Source organism: Gorilla gorilla, chromosome 2, assembly GCF_029281585.2.
Source record: "Gorilla gorilla gorilla isolate KB3781 chromosome 2, NHGRI_mGorGor1-v2.1_pri, whole genome shotgun sequence".
NCBI lineage: Eukaryota > Metazoa > Chordata > Mammalia > Primates > Hominidae > Gorilla > Gorilla gorilla.
Window position 1 is genome coordinate 69,078,409 of NC_086017.1, and position 21,468 is coordinate 69,099,876.

The 21,468-nt window shown below is 40.9% G+C and overlaps 1 long non-coding RNA gene across 1 annotated transcript in view; it reads left to right on the forward strand.

Moving 5' to 3' along the window:
• LOC129532664 (uncharacterized) overlaps positions 1-19,269 on the forward strand; it is a 128,625-nt gene extending 109,356 nt beyond the window's left edge. Inside the window, exon 4 of the long non-coding RNA XR_008678502.1 lies at positions 19,160-19,269. This is a non-coding gene — a long non-coding RNA (uncharacterized lncRNA). The remainder of the gene's footprint in view (positions 1-19,159) is intronic.
• The last annotated feature ends 2,199 nt before the right edge of the window (positions 19,270-21,468 follow it).

Consider the following 21,468-nt stretch of genomic DNA (forward strand, 5'->3'; position numbering starts at 1 on the left):
AAGGCAAGACCCTTCTGTCTATGTGCATATAAAATAAAAAAAGCAAGTTAGTTACTTCCTAGATACAATGGGGGTACAGGAATTGGGTAAACACAGCCATTTTGAATGAGAGAAATTGGCCAAAATGAAGACACTACAAACCCCATGGAAGTCCAAAATCCAGCAGAGCCCTCAGATCTTAAAGCTCCAAAATGATCTCCTTTGACTCCATGTCTCACATCCACGTAACACTGATGCAAGAAGTGGGCTCCCATGGCCTTGGGCAGCTCTTCCTCTGTGGCTCTGAGGGTACAGCCCCCCTCCTGGCTGCTTTCACAGGCTGGCATTCAGTGCCTGGGGCTTTTCCAGGTGCCCAGTGCAAGCTGTCAGTGGATCTACCATTCTGTAGTCTGGAGGATGGTGGCCCTCTTCTCCGAGCTCCACTCAGTGGTGCCCCAGTAGGGACTCTGTGTGGGGACCCCAACCCCACATTTTCCTTCCACAGTGCCTTAGCAGATGTTCTCCATGAGGACCCCAACCCTACAGCAAACTTTTGCCTGGACATCCAGGCATTTCCATACATCCTCTGAAATCCAGGCAGAGGTTCCCAAACCTCAATTCTTGACTTCTGTGTACCTGCAGGCTCAACACCATGTGGAAGCTGCCAAGGCTTGGGGCTTGAACTCTCTGAAGCCACAGCCTGAGCTGCACCTTGACCCGTTTTAGCCATGGCTGGGGTAGCTGGGATGCAGGACACCAAGTTCCCAGGCTACACACGGCAGCAGGGGTGCCTGGGCCCAGCCCAGGAAACCATTTTTCCTCCTAGGCCTCTGGGCCTGTGATGGGAAGGGCTGCCACAAAGATCTCTGACATGCCCTGGAGACATTTTCCCCATTGTCTTGGTGATTAACATTTGGCTCCTTGTTACTTATGCAAATTTCTGCAGCAGGCTTGAATTTCTCCCCAGAAAATGGGTTTTTCTTTTCTATTGCATTGTCAGGCTGCAAATTTTCCAAACTTTTATGCTCTGCTTCCACTTGAATGCTTTGTTGCTTAGAAATTTCTTCCAGCAGATACCCTAAATCATCTTTCTCAAGTTCAAAGTTCCACAAATCTCTAGGGCAAGGGCAAAATGCTGCCAGCCTCTTTGCTAAAGCATAACAAGAGTCTCCTTTGGAACAGTTCACAACAAGTTGCTTATCTCCATTAGAGACCACCTCAGCCTGGAGTTTATTGTCCATATCACTATCAGCATTTTGGTCAAAGCCATTCAACAAGTCTCTAGGAAGTTCCTATCTTTCCCACATCTTCCTGTCTTCTTCTGAGCCCTCCAAAAGGTTCCAAACTCTGCCTGTTACCCAATTCCAAAGTTGCTTCCACATTTTCAGGTATCTTTACAGCAATGCCCCACTATCTGGTACCAACTTACTATATTAGTTTGTTCTCATGCTGCTAATAAAGACATAATTGAGACTGGGTAATTTATAAAGCCAAAGAAGTTTAATGGACTCAGTTCCACATGGTTGGGGAGGCCTCACAATCATGGCAGAAGGCAATGGAGGAACAAAGGCACATCTTACACGGTAGCAGGCAAGAGGGCATGTGCAGGGGAGCTGCCCTTTATAAAATCATCAGATCTCGTGAGACTCTTTCACTATCATGAGAACAGCACAAGAAAAACCTGCCCCCATGATTCAGAACACTGAGTCCCTCCCGTGACATGTGGGGATGATGGGAGCTATAATTCCAGATAAGAAGATAAGATTTGTGTGGGGACACAGCCAAACCATATAAGTCTCCTTGCTAATACTGACATCGCTGCTGCTGCTTTTGCCTTTGTTTGTCTGCATTGGTCTAGTATAAAGTGATTTTTAACCTTTTTTTTATTTTAGTTAGGTAAATGTTTTAGGGTTTTGCTTTATACGTTATTATGACAGTCTCTTCTTTTCATGTGAGAATGCAGTTCTCTCATATTTTGTATCACAACTATGTAGTTGATTTCATTCCTTTCATGCATTATTTATTTATTCATTTATTCAACAAACACATGTTAAGTGCCTACTAAGTGTCAAATGTACTAGGGGTTCAGCAATGAACAAAACAGATGAAATCCCAAACTCATGACATTTATATTGAGAGGTTAAAAATACTAAATATAATAAGTAAGTAAAATATTGAGTATATTCGAAGATGATAAAGTTTATACAGAAAAATAAAATAGGGTAAGGTTATGGGCAATGTTGTGGGGTTACAATTTAAGTAAGGTGGGCAGAGTAAGCCCTCACAGAGAAAATGACTGTTAAGAATAGAAGGGAGTGAGAAAGTAAGCTGATGGGGCATGTGAGATGATAGTTTTGTAGGCAGAAGGAATGGCCGTTGTGCAAGGTTTTAGTGTGTCTGGCATGTTCAAGGCTATCAGGAAGGCTAATATGGGAAGTTTGATGGAGAAGAAGGTGAAAGAAAGAAATGAGGTTAGAGAGAAGCTTGATAATCAGTTAAAAGACTTTAATGATGGTTTTAATTTTTTTAATTTAATCAAATTTATTGAGGTGTACATTGATATATAATGAAATGTACACTGCTGAGTTTTCATAGATTTATATAGTCTGTAACTACCACTATTATCAAGATATAGGAAATTATCATTACTCAGTAAATTCCTTGTGCCCTTCTTAGTCAATAATCAGCCCTTATCCCTGACTCCAGGCAACCACTGATCTTCTTTCTGTCACTAATGATTAGATTTGTCTTTCTGAGACTTTCATAAAAATGGAATTATACTGTTTCCTTTGGTGTCTGGCTTCTGTTGCTCAACATAATGTTTTTGAACTCACCCATGTTGTTGTGTCTATCAGTAGTTTGTTTCCTTTTTTTTGCTGAATAACATTCCATTGTATGAATATACCTCAATTTAATTAGCTACTCACCTGGTGATGGACATTTGGGCAATTTCTAATTTTTGACTATTATAAATAAAGCTGTCATGAACATCCATCTGCAAGTCTTTGTGTGGACATCTGTTTTCATTTGTCTTTCATTCAGGATAAATACTTCTATGGCTTGAATGATAGTGTTCCCTCCCAATTCATGTTGGCAGTGAATCTCCAATGCAACAGTATTATGAGGTGCAGATTTTGAGAGGTTATTAAGTCGTGAGTGTTCTACCCTCATGCATGGAATTTGCATCCTTATAAAAGGGCTTGAGGTTGAAAGGAGCATTTTTTTAGTCCTTCTGTCCTTTCTGCCATGTGAGGACACAATTTTTGTCCCCTCCAGAGAATACAGCACAAGGCGCCATGTTGGAAGCAGAGAACAGCCTGCACCCAACAACAAACTTGCTGGCTTTTTTATCTTGGACTTCCCAGCCTCCAGAACTCTGATACAATACATTTCTGTTCTTTATAAATTACCCAGTGTGTGGTGTTTTGTTATAGCAGCACAAGAAGACTGAGACACATATATCTAGGAGTGGAATGGCTGGATCATATAGTAAGAGAATGTTTAGCTTTATAAGAGAGAATCAAACTATTTTCCAAGATGATTGAACTACTTTATTTTTCCACCAGCAATGTTGGAGAGTTCCCATTACTTCATATGGTCATCAACACTTGGTATTGTCAGGCTTTTAAATTTTGGTCATTCTAACAGATGTGGAGTGACATCTCATTATGGTGTTAATGTGCATTTCCCTGATAATGCATGATGTTAACTACCTCTTCATGTGCTTATTACCTATAAGCATGCCTTTTTTTTGTACAGATTCTGTTCAAATCTTTGTCTATTCTTTTTATTTGTTTGTTTGGCTTTTCTTTTCTTCTCTTTCTTTTCCTTTCTTTCTTTTTTTTTTTTTTTTTTGAGATAGGATCTTGCTTTGTTGCCCAGGCTGGACTGCAGTGGCACGATCATGACTCACTGCAGCCTCAACCTCCTGGGCTCAATTGATCTTCCCACCTCAGCCTTCCAAGTAGCTGTGGCTACAGGCATGTGGCACCATAACCTGCTATTTTTTTTTTTTTTTTTTTTTTTTTGAAGAGACGGAGTTTCACCATGCTGCCCAGGCTGGTCCCAAAATCCCAGGCTCAAGCCATCCACCTACCTTGGTCTCCCAAAATGTCGGGATTACAGATGTAAGCCACTGTGCCTGGCTGTTGGGCTTTTTTTAAAAAAATTGAACTGTAAGAATCCTTCCTTTATTAAATTGTAGGAATCCTTATATATTCTAGACATAAGTCCTTTGTCTTGTGTGTATGTAGACTTATATATGTACTTATACATATATACTCATACATATATAGTAATAATAGTTAACTATACCCAATATCAAAATAAATCAAATAATATATAACACTATAATAATGTGTAACAGTACATCAATTTTCAAAAAATGCTAACACTTGTTTGGAGTTTTTTTTTTGGTTTTTTTTTTTTTTTTGAGACGGAGTCTTGCTTTGTCACCAGGCTGGAGTGCAGTGGCACGATCTCAGCTCACTGCACCCTCCGCCTCCCGGGTTCAAGCGATTCTCCTGCCTCAGCCTCCTGAGTAGCTGGGACTACAGGAGCATGCCACCACGCCCAGCCAATTTTTGTATTTTTAGCAGAGACGGGGTTTCACCATATTGGCCAGGATGGTCTCGATCTCTTGACCTCGTGATCTGCCCGCCTTGGCCTCCCAAAGTGGTGGGATTACAGGCGTGAGCACCTGGGCTGGAGTTGTATTTTTAAAATAAACAGTTTAAGGGTCAGGACAATAGAGTGTATGAGGTATAGCACTTTAACACTGAAATTCCGGACAGAAGGTTACTGTGCAGCACTCACTGATGTCTAAATATTTTGTAACTCACCGTGCAGAAGTATTATTGCAAATTATTTAATTTCAAATTATATCATTAACTCTCCACTGGTTGCAGACTGAACAGCTTAATTTTACTTGGCACATTTCTTCCATTCCTTTTGGCTTGCTGAAATCACATAGCCTGGTGAACATATTAAACCTATAGATGTTACATACTGCTTCACAATTCAGATGGTTATTAACAATCCTTCTCTCAGCTCTTCAGCTCAATTCATCTAGAATTACCCTGATTATCTAGCATGACCTTCTGAATTCTCGTAAGGATGAAGATACATGTTAGGGGATTAAAAAGATGCAGTTTGCAGTTTAGCTTCCTGGTGGCAATAGGAAGATCTATTTTCCCAACAGTTACTTAATTCCATCACAATATCTCCTTTACCTATAGGGAGAACAACAGTATATTTCTTTGTGCTCAGCTTAGCCTGCCAGCTGAGTACTTCTCTTTTTCCTCCTCTACACCCTCCTTCCTGTGTTTCTCTAGTGTCCAAATACCAGAAACCAACCTTTCTATTTCCTGTGAGTTAGGAAATATTATCACAGCCAGGGTATTGTTGAGAAATTAAATTTAACAAATAAAAGTGCAGTGAAGTTTTAAATACAAATCAGGTACATTGCTAGAATTTGCTTTTAACTGCACACCTTCTAAGAAATTATATTTTTACTCCCAGCAAATTACCTAGGAGAAAAAAATGACAAGAGTAATCTATTTTTTTCACAGCTGGTCGGTTGGCCAGAGTTTCTCATCAAGGAGTACATGCTGTTTGCTCCCCAGATGGACAGCCTGGATGAGCTACAAATCCACAGAGCCTGGGACACAAGGTGGAAATTACACTGCCAGTACTTTTAATCTTGCACAGCTCTGCACACTTGAAATTGCAAGTGGCCCATTTCCAAATGAGCATCTATTGGGACAATATCCTATATCTTGTCAGAATGAGTCCCATTAAATCCTCAGCTGGAATTAGACCAAAAACTTGTAATAATTACAGGAAACTTATTAAAAAGTTGAAGCCCTAGACTGTGACAGTGAAAACACTCAAGCGACATTAACAGTAATTGAAATTTCTGTGAGTTTTTCTTTTTCAATCAGTCCTTGTTGATGGCTAAGCAAAAACACCCAAATGAGAAGGTGTGAAACCACAACACCCAGCTTCTCAGGGGGGGAATTGTCTTTTGTTTCATTATAAAACGTAGTGTTAGAATGGAAGTGAATTGCTCATTCTCGGCCTGGGGCACCTGCCAAACCCATGCCCCCACTCCCAGAAGGAGCTCTAGTCGTCACCATCAGGAATGAATGACCCAGCCTCTCCCCAGTAGTGTGGCCCCCCTTTCCTCTCTCATCTGCTATTCTACCTTCAACATTCACTGCCTCCCCTACTAAGTTCTGAGAGTTAAAGACAAGAGTAATAAAGAAATGATTTGGAAACCTGGCCTAGCAAATATTTCGCTAGTACATTTGAGTTCTTTTCAAAAGTTGAAAATATTGGCCGGGTGCGGTGGCTTTTGCCTGTAATCCCAGCACTTTGGGAGGCTGAGAGGGGCAGATCAGGAGGTCAGGAGATAGAGACCATCCTGGCTAACACGGTGAAACCCGTCTCCACTAAAAATACAGGAAAAAAAAAAAAAAATTAGCTGGGTGTGGTGGAGGGCACCTCTAGTCCCAGCTACTCGGGAGGCTGAGGCAGGAGAATGGCGTGAACCCAAGAGGCGGAGCTTGCAGTGAGCCAAGATTGCACCACTGCACTCCAGCCTGGGTGACAGAGTGAGACTGTGTCTCAAAAAAAAAAAAAAGTTGAAAATATCAAAATAAACTTTTCTGAGCTTCAGTCACAAAGACGACTTTACTTTCAATCTATCTCCAGATAGGAAAGTTTTTAAAAGGAGCTTTATCAAGTTAGGAGACGTTCCCCAGCTCCCCAGCCTGTTTTTCAGGGACTGTACGCTGAGCAAGCAGTACACCTGATTGTGCTTGTTTTTTTTTTTTTTTTGTATTTCTGTATTTCTAGGAGTAATTCTTAGGCAACTGTAGTTTTGTTTTGTTTTGACTTTTACAACTCAGGATGACATGAAAGACAATTTGGACTCTTGAGAGAGGCACAGTAAAAATAAAAAAATCTGAAAATATGGGTCATTGGAGGGCAGGTCATTCTCAATGGCAAGTGTGAATTAGAAGTCGTGTCTGATGAATGTAATCATATCCTTTTTTAAAAAAAATAGAAATTTCTAAGTTCAACCAAGTGCTCCAAGTAGGGGCCAAACCACAGCTGGAGTACCAGGTTGAGTTGTGGGTGTCAGATGGCAGGAGAGACAGAAACAAATTGGAGTAGACCCAGAGTAGAGTGACAAGGATGGTGAGGAGGTTCACATCCAAACCTCATGGGCAAGGTCAAAAGAGAGAACTCTTTGGAGACCTCACTTGGCTAAGAGGGAGTCACATTATTCTGCATGGCTGCAGGGGACAGAGGTGTGACCCAAGGGTGGAAGGTAGGAACACCAAGGTAGAGTGTTAAGTCTTCTCTGACTGAGGACGAACTGTGCTGGAGAGGCTGACTGCATGGCTGTCTTCGCAATTTCACTTAGACCTGACCCTAAGTGAAGAAAGGAAGGAGAGGAAAAATGAGCTGTCAAAGATCAGAGTGCATTCCATTTTTGTGGAGGTGTCCAGGGAAGGGCTGGGCATTAAATGGAGTTATTGTGGCGGGGACTTACTCATGCCTGAACAATTGAAGAATAACTCTAGGTCCCTCCCAATTCAAATGTTGTGTGGTTTTATGGGACTGGATTTATTTCTTCAAGAGGATGAGACATATTTTGTCACTAGCGTCCAAACGAATGCCAATACTCCATAGGAAAATCCCTTTTCTTAAATATTTCACAGATTCTACTGTTATGATCTTTACAACCCTTTTCTTCTTAGATATTATGATATAAACCTCATTCTAGTCAAATTTAAATGTATCAGGGATTCTGCGGTAGCTAAAATTTAATGAATTTGCTTTTGAAATGAGAAAAGGGATGATGATGATGATAATGATCATCGCCACTTTAAACACTTGTTTAAGAGTAAGATGTCATATTTTAAAGGGTTTAAACCATCTATAGAATGGATTCAGAATTGCCTATGCAGCATTTGTATTCTAAATATTCTGTGTTGTGAGAGGATAGTTATGGTGTCACTAGAGTTTTCATAACTTAAAATAGGCTCCTGACATGAGATGATTTTAGGCTCTAGAACAGAATTAGCATCTTTACCTGTTAGGTAATACATTATTTTTTGATTATTAAGTGATAGCTCTAATGAAAAGGCACTTCAGGGCCCCGGAATAGGTTCTTACTCAAATGCTGATGCGAGGTGCAGTGAGAAAGTGTTGAGTGACAACATAGAACACATTAGCTCTATTTTTATTCAAGCCCATAGTGGTGAAATCCTTCCTTGCACAGTGGACCAGTGTATCCTGGCCCAATTGCCTGCTCGGGAGGAGAGTAAACCTAACAGAATCAGAGGACAGATAATTGAGGACAATTTAATCCTGCCTCCCAGGGTAGGTAGGGCAAAGAAAGCCCAGAAAGTGGTGAAAATGGCAGAAGTGTGGAGAAGAGAATTCCAGGGCAGCAGGATACACCACTACTTGTTACTAGATAGCATTTAACTTATACATAATAAATCATCTTTCCTCCGTGGCTGTCTCCCTGTCAGCCCGTGTGATCTCTTATTTGGCTTTTGCATGCATCTTGCCAGACCCTAGGGTGTAATCGTTTTTCCTAGTTTCTTAGGGGATAAAACAACAAAATGGCGGTGCCTGAGATGCATTTTCTCCTGCTTTCAGCACAATTATCCCAGAGTCCGCTTGGCCCTTAACCTGATTTCCTGCCCAAACCCCTCAGCCAGGACCAAGAAAAGAAGGACTTCCTTCACTTGCCTGGGTGCCCTTGGCCTTGCCTGATAGCCTTTGTCGATTTCAGTGGGGATGAGCTCCGATTTGGGAGGATTTACCTTAAGTCTTGAGTGCCCTCAGAATCTGCTTTGTTCCCCAGAGCAATCTTGGGGGAGCCTCACTTACCCAGGGAATGTAAATGCTGGAAAAAAAGTTTGAGGGCAAACTTCCAGATTCAGAGGGAGGGTCAGCATCCCTAGGACAGTGCTGCCCCATCCAGTTTCACTCTCTTCCAGCTGACTGTTCAATGAACCCCAACTTCCTTTTCTTCTGTGCCAACCCCCACTGGCTAATGAGCAACCCAGGACTTGCACCCAGTTCCATTCCCCACAAAGGGCCTTCCAGTGGAGCCTCCTTCTGGCCTCCTCTGCACTTCCACATCTCCCTCTCTTTCCTCCACTGAACTCTATCTCTGTTTTGCTCACAATCTGAGAGCCTGTTTGGTGATCACAAACGGATCTGCTTGCCAGAAAATACAGTGGGAAACGTGGAGCTAAAAATCATTCTGTGCAAGTGGATTAAGTAGTGTACACTAATATACAAGAGATAAACCCCCTTTTAAAAGAATAAAATAGCTGCTATAACAATTTACCACAAATGTGGTGGTTTAAAACAATACACCGAGTTCTGGAGGCCAGAAGTCTAAAATCAAAGTGTTGGCAGGGTTGTGTTCCTTTTGGAGGCTGCAGGGGAAGACCTATTTCCATCCCTCTTTTATCTTCTAGAGGCTGGCTGCCTGCCTTGGCTTGCAGCCCCTTCCTTGTGTCACTCCACCCTCTTGTGTCTGTCCTCACATCTCCTACTGTGCACTCTGATCTGTCTCCTCCTGTGAGGACCTTAATGAAGTAAGGGGACTTCATACTAGCCCTTGTGGGGGGCTAACCTCCTGGCCACAAAATCCTTAACTTGATATCTGCATAGTTCTTTTGGTTACAGAAGTTAACACATTCATAGATTCCAGAGACAGGATATGGACATCTTTGGGAGCTGTTATTCAGCCTACTACAAGTACTATTCAGGGTAGATACTTCTTAAATCAGTGTTTCTGGAAGCTGACTAATACATAGACCCCCTTTCAAAACAATAGAATTTTACAGAACACCCTCCATATTGACTTATGTTTATTAAATTGTTACGTACATATAAGCATTAAACTGCGTATAAACTCCTCATGTTTGTAACTCTTATACAACAATAAAACTAAAACAAGTTTACCACTTAAATACAAACAAGCCATAAAATGAACAAAATTTAAATTAAGTACGTTTATTTAATGTGACTGAGGATGTGGTTTTATTGAAAATGGAAATGATCAGAAAATATAAGTAGGGTGCTGACCATAGGGGTTCAGTTTCTTCTGAGTTTAACACGCCTATGCTATTGTCTGTTATGTAAGAACTCAATTCATCCTTCTTTCCCCTTTCAAATTGTGATAAAATTTTTGTACATATAGGATGCTCTGACATAATTTGGCTTTTACTTGCCTTGAAATCTTGCTAATTTCACATCTTTTCTCATTTGTTTAAGACAGTGAAAATGTTACTACTTGGTCCCAATGCAGATACTGACTCCGAATTCACATAGCAGGACTTAACTAGAAAATGGTCATCTGGGTGATTATAGAATATGCTTTTTTTAAAGAAAGATTATTTTTAAATAAAAAATCCAATTATAATTCTTGCGAAGAATTTATTAGAGAAACTGACTTATCTCTGACTTTAATAGTAGAAATAACAAGAAGTGTAGGAAATATTTTTTATTGAGAATATTCTTTCAGCTTAATCTTATGTCACTTAGGTTTTCATTTTTAAAAATCTCTGTGAGTTACACCAAAGCTCCTTAAAGAGGCAGTTTAGAATTCTGCTCTTTCAGTAGTCTGTTACGATATACTTGATGGGGAAAAAATTGGAAAGGAGAGAGCAAGAGAGAAAGAAAGAGTAACGGGTTTGGCTCACTCCTGTAATCCCAGAACTTTGGGAGGCCGAGGTGGGTAGATCACCTGATACCAGCCTGGCCAATAGGGCAAAACCTCATCTCTACTAAAAATACAAAAATTAGCTGGGCATGGGGGCACAAGCCTCTAATTCCAACTACTTGGGAGGCTGAGGCAGGGGAATTGCTGGAACCCAGGAGGCAGAGGTTGTGGGAAGCTGAGATTACACCACTGCATTCCAGCCTGGGCGACAGAGCAAGAGTCCATCTAAAAAAAAAAAGAAAAAAGGGAATGGGTAAGGGAATGAGTGAATAAGAGGTTATGAACATATGAAAAAGCTGATTTAAATTATGGTAAAGAGTTTGACTATTGGGTTCCATAGTCACTCTGGAATGGATAAAATGCGAATGTATACACAGTCTGGAGAAGGCATGGGCTCCTGATCTTGCTGTAGTTCCTTCTGCAGTCTAACCCTCACCAATCTATTATTTATTCAGTTTTATCCTGTCAGTGAAGTGTGGTAGGAAATGATTGCAGGACTTCTCTGAACTCAGGTGATCCTGTTTATTGAGCTTCTTGTTCTATATACATTAGTCACAACCTTGTCTGCTCTCTTCTGAGGAAATTCTAGTTTTCAGTGGGATTGGTGCAGGTGTCAGAAATTCTGGGCAGGGAAACATGCATGCACACCCCCATTCTAGTTCTGCTGAAATTCATTGGCTTATATATTTATTCCTTTGTTTTGTAAAAAAAAAAAAAGGACAAGTTTAGCAAGTGTACATTGCCGCTAATATTTCTTTCCTCTTCCTTTGACTAGCCATAAAAGCTGCTACTGTCTTTCACACTAGAAATAATTTTATGTTCTCTTTCTGAATCAAAACAATGACTTTTATAATCGAAGAGAGAAAGGTTTTAAAAATCAGCAAGGCATATACAATTTTTTCCTTGAATTTGGATTTGTCAAGCTAATATATACTATAATTACCTGTGGAAGATTTATCAAAAGTCCTAATCTCATCAAAATCCTATATGCTGTGCAGAATTGCCTGAATTTACCTTCTATTGATAAATTCACTCACTTTCATTTCTTTTATGTTCTCAACTCCAAGTTTCTGAAGGGCATATGACATTCGTTTTCTGAAGTTGTTTATCCTGATCATTACAATATAGCTACAGCTGAAAGACCTTGTTTGCATATAAATGAGAACATGATTAATATTTAGTGAATGAATGGATGAGTGAGAAAATAATGCTAAAAAGTTGATTTTATTGATTTTAATTTAATGAATTACTTTGATGCCATCATATGATTTTATTATAAGTAGATTCTATTGGAAACCAAGAAAAGATTATAAAGAGATGGGATGGGATGAGGATGTGGTGTGGGAAGAATAGGTTTGATTCTTTGGTGCATGTTCAGAGAGATTTTTAAAAACATGGTAAATAATATTTAAAAATTGTAGTCACTATGCAGGCCTGATTATTTTTACATTTAGTTTTTATATTTGCTTCAGATCTTTGATTTTTGAGCAAAAATGAAAATAAAATCATTTCTTATTTCTCCATGCCCTGGCCAAAACTCTTTTCCCACAATCCAAAAGTAGCCATGGTTGTGGATTTGATGCAGATCCTTCTAGTTTATTCTTTTAAGCTTTGGCACCCATAGCTATAGTATTTGTATTAGTCTGTTCTCACAATGCTAATAAAGACATGCCTGAAACTGGGTAATTTATAAAGAAAAGAGGTTTAACTGACTCACAGTTCCACAGGGCTGGAGAGGCCTCAGGAAACTTACAATCATGGCAGAAGGGGAAGCAAACATGTCCTTCTTCACATGGAGGCAGCAAGGAGAAGTGCTGAGCAAAAGGGGGAAAAGCCCCTTTTAAAACCATCAGATCTCATGAGAACTCACTATCACAAGAACAGGATGGGGAAAACTGCCCCCATGATTCAATTATCTCCACCTGGTCCCTCCCACGACATGTGGGGATTATGGGAACTACAAGTGAAGATGAGATTTGGGTGCGGACACAGCCAAACCATATCAGTATTATTTTACAGTGTGGATTTTTAATGTACATACATGTTAGCATGATATGCTTCATAGGAGGGTTATGGTTTCCCCTCCTTTTTCTCCTCTTTTTCTGTTTTTACTTCTGTTCTAATTTCCTAACCCCCTATCTTTGGTATATTGTACAGATAGCCCCTTTAAGTCAAGAAATAATATTTTTCAGGATTTAGTATTTTCCACAAAAGGGCGGGGGGCCTGGGGAAGGGAGATATTTACTCAAACTCCCACCAGCTGAAACCAATCCCTGTTAATGTTTTGTTTCAGTTGCTAGAGCCCACATCTCACACCACTCCATTTCTTACCTTTTCCTGGTGAAAATCCCCAGAAGAGTCGTCTACACTCACTCTCTGCTGTCCCTCTGCCCCCATCCTCCCTTCAGTCCTCTTCAGTCAGGGCTTCTTCTCCACCATGCCATCTGGGTCCTCACATCCAATGATAGTTTTCAGTGCTCTTCCTACTTGCCTTTTTAGGAGCCTTATTAGGACACCCACACCTTGGGGTCACCCTGGACTCCTCTCCCTCACATTCCACATTCTTCACCAGACACCAAATCTGCTGGTGTCTTGATCTTGGACTTCCCAGCCTCTAGACAATGAGAAATGAATTATGTTGTTTATAAGCCACCAGTCTATGATATTGTTATAGCTGCTTGAAAGGACGAAGACAAGTCCTTACCCCTTTCCTTTCTGATGCACTCTCTTTCATTCTGTGGACTAACACTGCAACTGGAAAGCTGGCAGGCCTGGAGCTCTGCTGGCACGTACAAACTTGTGGCATTGTCTCTGGGCCTTTGGATTCCTTGCTTTATAAACTTCTCATAGCTACCCAAATGTTGCGCCTCTGGTTTCCTTTCCTTTTCCAAACCACCATCCAGTTTTGTTGAGTACTGCATTTCAATACTTCGCCTAACAGGACATGCATCAAGGGCTGAATCTGCCAATTTTTTTCCCTTAGGAGATTTTGGTTGATAATATAGGAATATAGCTTATTTTATTTTGCTAATTTTATGGAAGCTCCTGCCTATGACTTAATCTTTAGCACCTCTCAAATCAATTGATCAGAGGCAATTTAGAGAAAACATCTGTTTTCATTTCCTACCTAGTGACCAATAAGTGACTGTTTAGGAATAAGTAAGTGTTCTCACTTTTAGCATGCAACAAGAACTGCGTGCCTCAGTTACTAGCATAGGAACTTGCTGTGTCCTGAGGGGAAATGTTTTTCTCTGTAGGAGGATAAGCTCCTTAGTAGCATGAACCTGAACATAAATCAGAGCTTCATTAGCTTCAGGGACTATCCTTTTCGTCATCTAGAGAAATATACTTTTTAATTTGCTTGCCACTAAAAGTTTAAAGAGATCCCAATTATTTTTATTTATTCATCCAAGTCAGCTAGCCTAAGATGGCCTTACTCAAAGTCTCAGAATAAAATAAAAAAAAATTACAGGAATAAAAGCTGCTGTACAGTTTCCTAGGAAAGGTAGGTTATCTTTATCTGTAAAACATACTCAATTTAACTATTACATATGATTGACATTATGGTAATACTTAACTATTTTTATAAAAGTCTTCAGTATGCTCTGTTATTTGACCTTGCAGCCAGAATATCTTTATTTTATTGGACATTGGAGAGGAAGCTCTTAGAACTGGCAGTGTTTTGTCTGTTGTCATAGAGTTAATCAGTGGTGAAGCCAGAATCTGAATCCCAGCCACAGACCTGTTTCTTATCACGAAGTCGAGGTGCTTGGCATTATCCAGTGTTCTGTACCCTCCTGCATATTTGAATTACCTGGGGAGATTTTTAAAAATACAAATTCCTGGACTCATCTCTCTCAGACATTCTGAGTCCTTAGGTCTGGGGCAGGGCCAGGAATCATTTTTTTAAAAGCTCCCTGGGTGATTCTACCATGCAGCTTAGGGGTTCTCCATTGCCGTTTCCCTCGGCAGAGAGGAAATAATATGCAATTAGCCACTAATCAAGAGAAGGAGCAGTTTAGCTCATAAGATAGAAAAGAATGATGTCTTTGTTTTGCTGTCCTGTCAGGTCGTTAGAAAAAAAATCATGGGAGTTTAAAAGTCATTGCAGAGGAATTTAGCTTTTTATGAAGAATTATGGGATGGCAGAGCTTCTAGGCTCCCTGAGGAAATAAATCTGCCCACTTTTGGCTGGCGCATGACTCCTTTAACAGCTGTGTGTGGTCAGCAGTTTACCTTACAATTACCTTATCTTGACCTATCTCCTTTTGATGATGCAAAAGGATGTTAATCAAGGTTGACTCTTTTTTGGTTCATCCTAAGAATTGACCCCAATCAGTGAATCTCCGCTGTTTGTTTAAAGTTTTGAAGCACAAAGTTTTGACTGTTCCATTTATCTTTTCTGCCTCATCTGCAAAGGAATTGGCACGTCTCCAGGTCTCCAACTGTGTGGCTACTTCTCACACTTGCATCTCAGAAAAGTGATGGAATTGTCTGTTGTACGCACATCAGCAATGTTCAGTCATGAATTGACTTCTTCGGACTTTAGTAGTGCCTCTTCATCAAGTCTGTGTGTATTTTTTAACCAGTGCTGATGCTTGATTTGTTATTCCTTGTTTCTGCTGCCTCAGACAGGCCTTCGTGGGATTCTAGTCCTATGTTGTTTGTCTCTATTCATGTGCGTCATTATTGTGTAACTGCCCACATTTTAAATAATTGGCTTTGAGGAGGTGAGAGGCACCCAGGCAAAACTAAGCCCAGTCTTTCAGACCCACCTGCCGGTGTTGGAGTTGCAGCACAAGCTGGGTATTCTGAGCTTAAATACTTCATCTCTTTGAGCCTCAGTTTCCTCATTTGGTTTGAGGATTAAATAAAACAATTTAAGTCTCTGGCACACTATGGGTGCTTAATCAATGTTAGTCTCTTTTTCTTGGTTTTTCTAAATTTGATGTAACATGATTCAAATACTATTCACTACTTAGATAAACCTGACTGTGTTATCTTTGTTCTCATTAAATAGATCTGGTTACCCAACAATGCAGTTTCCTGAGCTCTGTATATTCTGGCCAGAAACTACCCAGAATGTGGGCAGCCCTTAAAACTGCAAGTCACCTGGGAAGGGAAATAGTATTTATTAATACTCCCCCCCACCCCATAAAACAAGATATGCATGTGTGTGCACTCATGCTCGCATGCACGCACACACACACACACACACACACAATGCTCAATGAACTGTGCTACTAGGGACTTTCCTCACAAAAACTTCATGAGGTAGGCAGCATTAATATTCTAACCTTACAGATTTGGATTTGAGACTTACAGGATCTAATTTGCCCACGGACACACGGCCACTAATTAGTAAAGCTGGAATTCCAACCCTTATCTGTCTGATTCCAAAAATGGTTACCTCTTCAGTAGGCATCTTTTGGCTTCTTGGTAGGATATCTATTCAGAGAATAGTAAAAGAGATACTTGAACTACAAAGTGCAATTCATCATCTGCTTTCACAAGCTCCAACATTTCCATGAAATATTTGGATAGGGTGAGGTATGACAACTTTGGGGGTGTGGGTGATTTGGTTCATAACTGTGTGTTTATGTGTGTGTTGGCATGGGTGTGTGTCTGCAGCATGAACGTAATTATAATAACCCACTCACAAAACTCCTCACACTAAGGGGCAGAACTCTGTATGTTGAGAAACCACAAGTCTTTAAGTAAGAAATGTCTCACAGGAGTCAAATATCAACCAAACATCTGTGTGGCTAATCAAGGAGCTACAAGGCCACACTTAGTCAACAGGAAGAGTCCCTATAGAAAGACATCACTAAAAGCAGTGCCATATGATTTATTTGCTGTAACTCAATTTCCATCTGTCTCATAAGATGGATTGTGTACACACTGCACTGCAGTCATTCAGCCACGGTGGAAGCATACCAAGGAGCAGAAAACCTTCTCCTCCCTCGGGCTATTGGTGACATGCTCTGCTAAGAACCAGACATGGCCAGCGTGGCCTACGAGGAAATGCCTTGGGCCATCTTGCCAAGACTTCATACCTTTAGGAGCTGGCTGGATCATGGGCCTTTGAACAAGGTTCTGTAGCAGTAATGGGGCCAGGTGGGTTTTAAGCATTCTGCTTTTCTCGGAGATTCCTTTGACTCACATTTGCAGACTGCAGATGGTAATTTTGCCAGTTCAGGCAAGATGCTGTTCATAGTCCCTTAAATTTCTTACATAAATAAAGAATGAGCCAAATAAATACTTTCTTGCTATTGTGTGTTGAAGAAAATCAGGTGAAACTGAAACCCTTTCGCATTCTGTAAACAGTATACAAAATGTAGGAATGCTTAAGGCTGAGTAAAAACCAGAGTGATCCTATAAAACCAAGCCATTGCATAAGAACCAAAGAACTTCTAGAGCCTTCTGAAAATTAATGATTATTTTAGACAATATTAACCTTTATTTTTTGTAGGTAGCAGGAACCTCATCTATTTTGTTTCGAAAGCTTCCTTGTTTAGGTTACTATAATATCCTCAACAGCTTTGAAGGAAGAGATTTTAAGAAACTATTTCTGTAGGAAAATTTCCTCCTTTGGCATTCCTTTTTGTTAGGCAAACCTATCTTATAGAAAGTCAGCACCGTGACACATTTGCTGTGGAGAGAGAGGAAAGGAAGTCAAGGAGAGGGTACCCTCAGACAGGGTTATATGTTCTCGCTCCAGGACCCATAGTGATGATATGGTTTGTCTGTGTTCCCACCCAAATCTCATCTGGAATTGTGGATCCTGTAATTCTCACCTGTCGTGGGAGGGACCCAGTGGGAGATAATTGAATCATGGAGGCGGTTTCACCCACACTGTTTTTGTGGTAGTGAATAAGTCTCAAGAGAGCTGATGGTTTTATAAGGGGAAATCCCTTTTGCTTGGTTCTCATTCTCTCTTGCCTGCTGCCATGTAAGATGTGCCTTTCACCTTCCACCATAATTGCGAGGCCTCCCCAGCCACGTGGAACTGTGAATCCAATAAACCTCTTTTACTTTATAAATTACCCAGTCTTTATCACAGCGTGATAATGGACTATTATAAAGAACATTTCTGAAGTACACTGTAGCTAGCTGTGTGACTTAGGGCAATTATTTAAAGACTCAGAGATTTAATTCCCTCACCCATGAAATGAAAATAATAATATATATCTTTTGGGTTTCTCTTGATGGATAACATGAAATTACAGAAAATCATGTTGTTACTCCAATATGCTGAGTAGACAGGGTTCATTAAATATTACTTACATCTGAATGTGAATGTTAAAGTGTAATGCTGGAATGGGAAATGCAAGAGGACAATTCTTGTTTTGTGGGGTTGGCGTGTCTGCTGGGTGAGGAGGAAACTTCCTCATTAAATTACTCAGCAAACTTCACTGAGAGCCCATTGTGTTCCAGGCACAATGCTGGATGCTGGGGAGAGGGATGAATAAAAGAATCTCAGCTCACATGGAGCTCATGGCCTGGTTGGGAAGAGGGACATTTAAATAAATAAATCACTATCTGGTGCTGAGTGCAGCAACTGAATCATGTGCAGGGTATAGAGATAACACAAAGAAAGTGAGGTCAACAATGTAAGGTCATGGGTTCAGTCTGATCTGCTGTCTGTTTTGGTAAATGAAGTTTTATTGGAACATAGCCTGCTCATTCATTTACCTATTGTCTATGGCCACTTTTACCCTTACGGTGAATGCAGTCGGTTCTGCTCTAAGGATGCACATGCATTTCTGAAAATCATCACACTATACACGATTTTGTAATAAAAAACGCAAGGCCTATGGGGGAAATGGCACTGGGCACAGCACTCAAGAACTTGGCCAGTGACACATAAAAAAATGGATAACCTGAAAAAGATGACAACATATTTCTACACATGTAAAATGGTTAAGAAACATATAATAATACTACCACAAATATGGCCGCTTGCCTTGAAAAAGCCCTGGCATTAGCCTGTAGAAGTGGGAGTGAGAAGGGCTGCAGCTCATGAGCTATTGTGGAGTGGTCAGAGGGGGTTATCTGGAATCCCAGGGAAAGTTGTAGCAGTGGATGTGCATGGTGTGGCTTATACACTCATGCTGAAATGAGGGTGGATGGCAGATGTTTGATGGGTGTGTGTGTGTGTGTGTGCATTGTATAATTTCTTACGTATTTTGTTACAGATGTGTTCTTTTTTTTGCTTTTACTTAGTGTTTCTCACAGAGGAAATTGCACATAAGCAAACGTGAAATTCATGTCATGCTCATATTGTTCCCTAATATATTAATCGTATTGGAACAAATGCACATTTCTAAACAAGTGTTAGAGCAGAATTGATTGTTGTTGCAACAGAGACCATATGGCCCACAAATTCTGAAACACATACTATCTGGTCCTTTCCAGAATATGTTTGCTGACCGCTGGCACAGAGGAAGGAGGGGTCAACTCTGAGGGAACAGGAAGGCTGCCAGAGGGTGCTGTGTCTGAACTGTGTTTAGGAGGTTGAAGAAGGCAAGTCTGAGAGGTAACACAAGGGACTGGGAACATTTTGCTATTTTTATTGTTATTCCCTCTCCCATGCATATACCTACATTCACTTATCCTCCTATCTTTCCCAAGAGTATAGCTCTTCCAACTTTTGTATAGAGTGAACCAGGATGCAATACACAGCCTTATGGGTCAGAAAATGCTCCTCTGATTTAGGAGCACTCAAAATGCTGAAAAAAACCCTCCTCTTGTCAGCCCATATCTGGGAATGGCACAGGCCCTGCCTGGGCCATCCCTTGCATGTGGAAAAGCAGTGGTTCAGTAGGAGAGGCAGCAGAATGGCCCATCAGTGGGTTACTAGGATACCATGTGGTCTCCCCTTTTACAACCCTTTGTGAGGTCCAACTCCTCCCTGGGGTCTGGCCTCATCAGAGTTTTCATCCCTATCTCCCTAAATCATACTGAACTTTTTTCCAGTTCCATATGAGAGTTATGAGTCTGAACAGAGATATGCAAAACCATTTCAAAAAATTGGCTGGTTTCCAGATCAGCAAAATCAGTAGGAGGTGATTAAAATAATTGACCTCAGGAAAAAATACGGAGATGACATTGATGGGAAGGAGGTGTGTTAGTCAACCACAAAGAAAAGAAGAAGGAGAGAGGACATTTTTGTCCATCTCTCTAAGGCCTCTGTTCTTATCAGAAGAAACAAAGGCATATCAGACTACCTCAGTTTAATGTCAGAAAACAATCGTGTTACATAACTCTCCTTGATCTGCTTTCATGTCCAAGTATCTTCTTTTTAATTATAATTTGCCTTCAGGGAAAACATGATGGCCGTACTAATTTACTCTAATCCAAGTTACTGCTCATAGGAAACAATGTATTGACAATCTGGTGTTATACATTAGGCTCCTGAGTGTGGTTAGTTAGAGTCTACCCTGAGTGCCAGCTCCATTCTCAGGCTCCAGAAAATAATAAATCCGGTTTCTGGGTTAGCAGAGTGGAAGACTGGATTGAGCTCCAGTAAATATAGCAACATAATGTTCATTCCCTATGAGCCTCTACCGTGCTTGCAATGTTCTTTCTGTCAACTGTGTATCTTTGAGCCTTGCTTTAGGGTCAAGCCCAACGCATGTTGTGTTTTATGATGCTCTTTTTTTCACTCCCAGACAATACCGTTCTCACTGGCCTGTGAGAACCCATTGCACGTTATTTATACAAACCTGTTCAGAACACTTGTAACACTTTATCTTGCGCTACAGTTATTTGCCCATGGGCTATTTTTGCCTAAACTTGGAATTCTGAGAAAGCAGAGTTTGTGTGCCCTGTTGCACCCAGCACAGTAAAATGCTTAATGAACTAGTAGCATCCTGACAGCATTGGTAGGCACAGCAGTTATGGTGTGTGCACACGTGTGTGTGTGTGTGTGTGTGTGTGTGTGGAGAGGTTTCATCTGGAGCAAAGGAACTTTGCTGAGGGAGGATACCCCCAGTTAAAATTTATGTGGGTGGAGGAGGAAAAGCTGGATAGTCAGGCATAGAATGAGAGCCCAGGTCTCTGAGTAAGAGCTCCCATTGCAGACTCTGTTTTGAGCACTCTACACACACACCATCTCTTCAGTCCTCTTAAGGATCCTGTGATACTGGTGAGGTTTACTTTCCCACTTTTACAGCTGAGGAAACTCAGGGAGATTAAGGAATTTCCTCAGCATTAAGTAACTAGTAGCTAGGCTGCCTCTATGCTTCATCCTCTTAACCACCATGCAAAAGCTTCTTGTCAAGCCTGGCCTTGGACCAGCTCCTTATAAAGGGAGGGTGGTTTAACCTTCACCAATCAATGAGTCACTAGCACGAGAATACAAACGAAGGGATTCTGGGCTTCAGACTCTCTGTCCAGTGCATTGTCAATGGTCCTTTTGTGAGGCGTGTCCTGCAAGATGACCTTGGGGCCTGAGTCACATCTATGTGCCATCCAGCCTGGCTCTCACTTCTTTGTAAGGCACCACCTTTGTGCAGGCCCCAGGATTCACTGGGTCCATTTTCGGAAATAGATCCTGGAGAGTAATGCCTATGTGTGGGTTAACTTGTAGAGCACAGAGCTCTAAGTCCCTGGAGATATCTTTGCAGGGTGACAATGCTCGGGTGACAATGCTCCGATGACAAGAATGCTTGACCAGAAGGGCATGTTGGTGAAGAAGGGTGAACCAGGGTGAACTATATGAT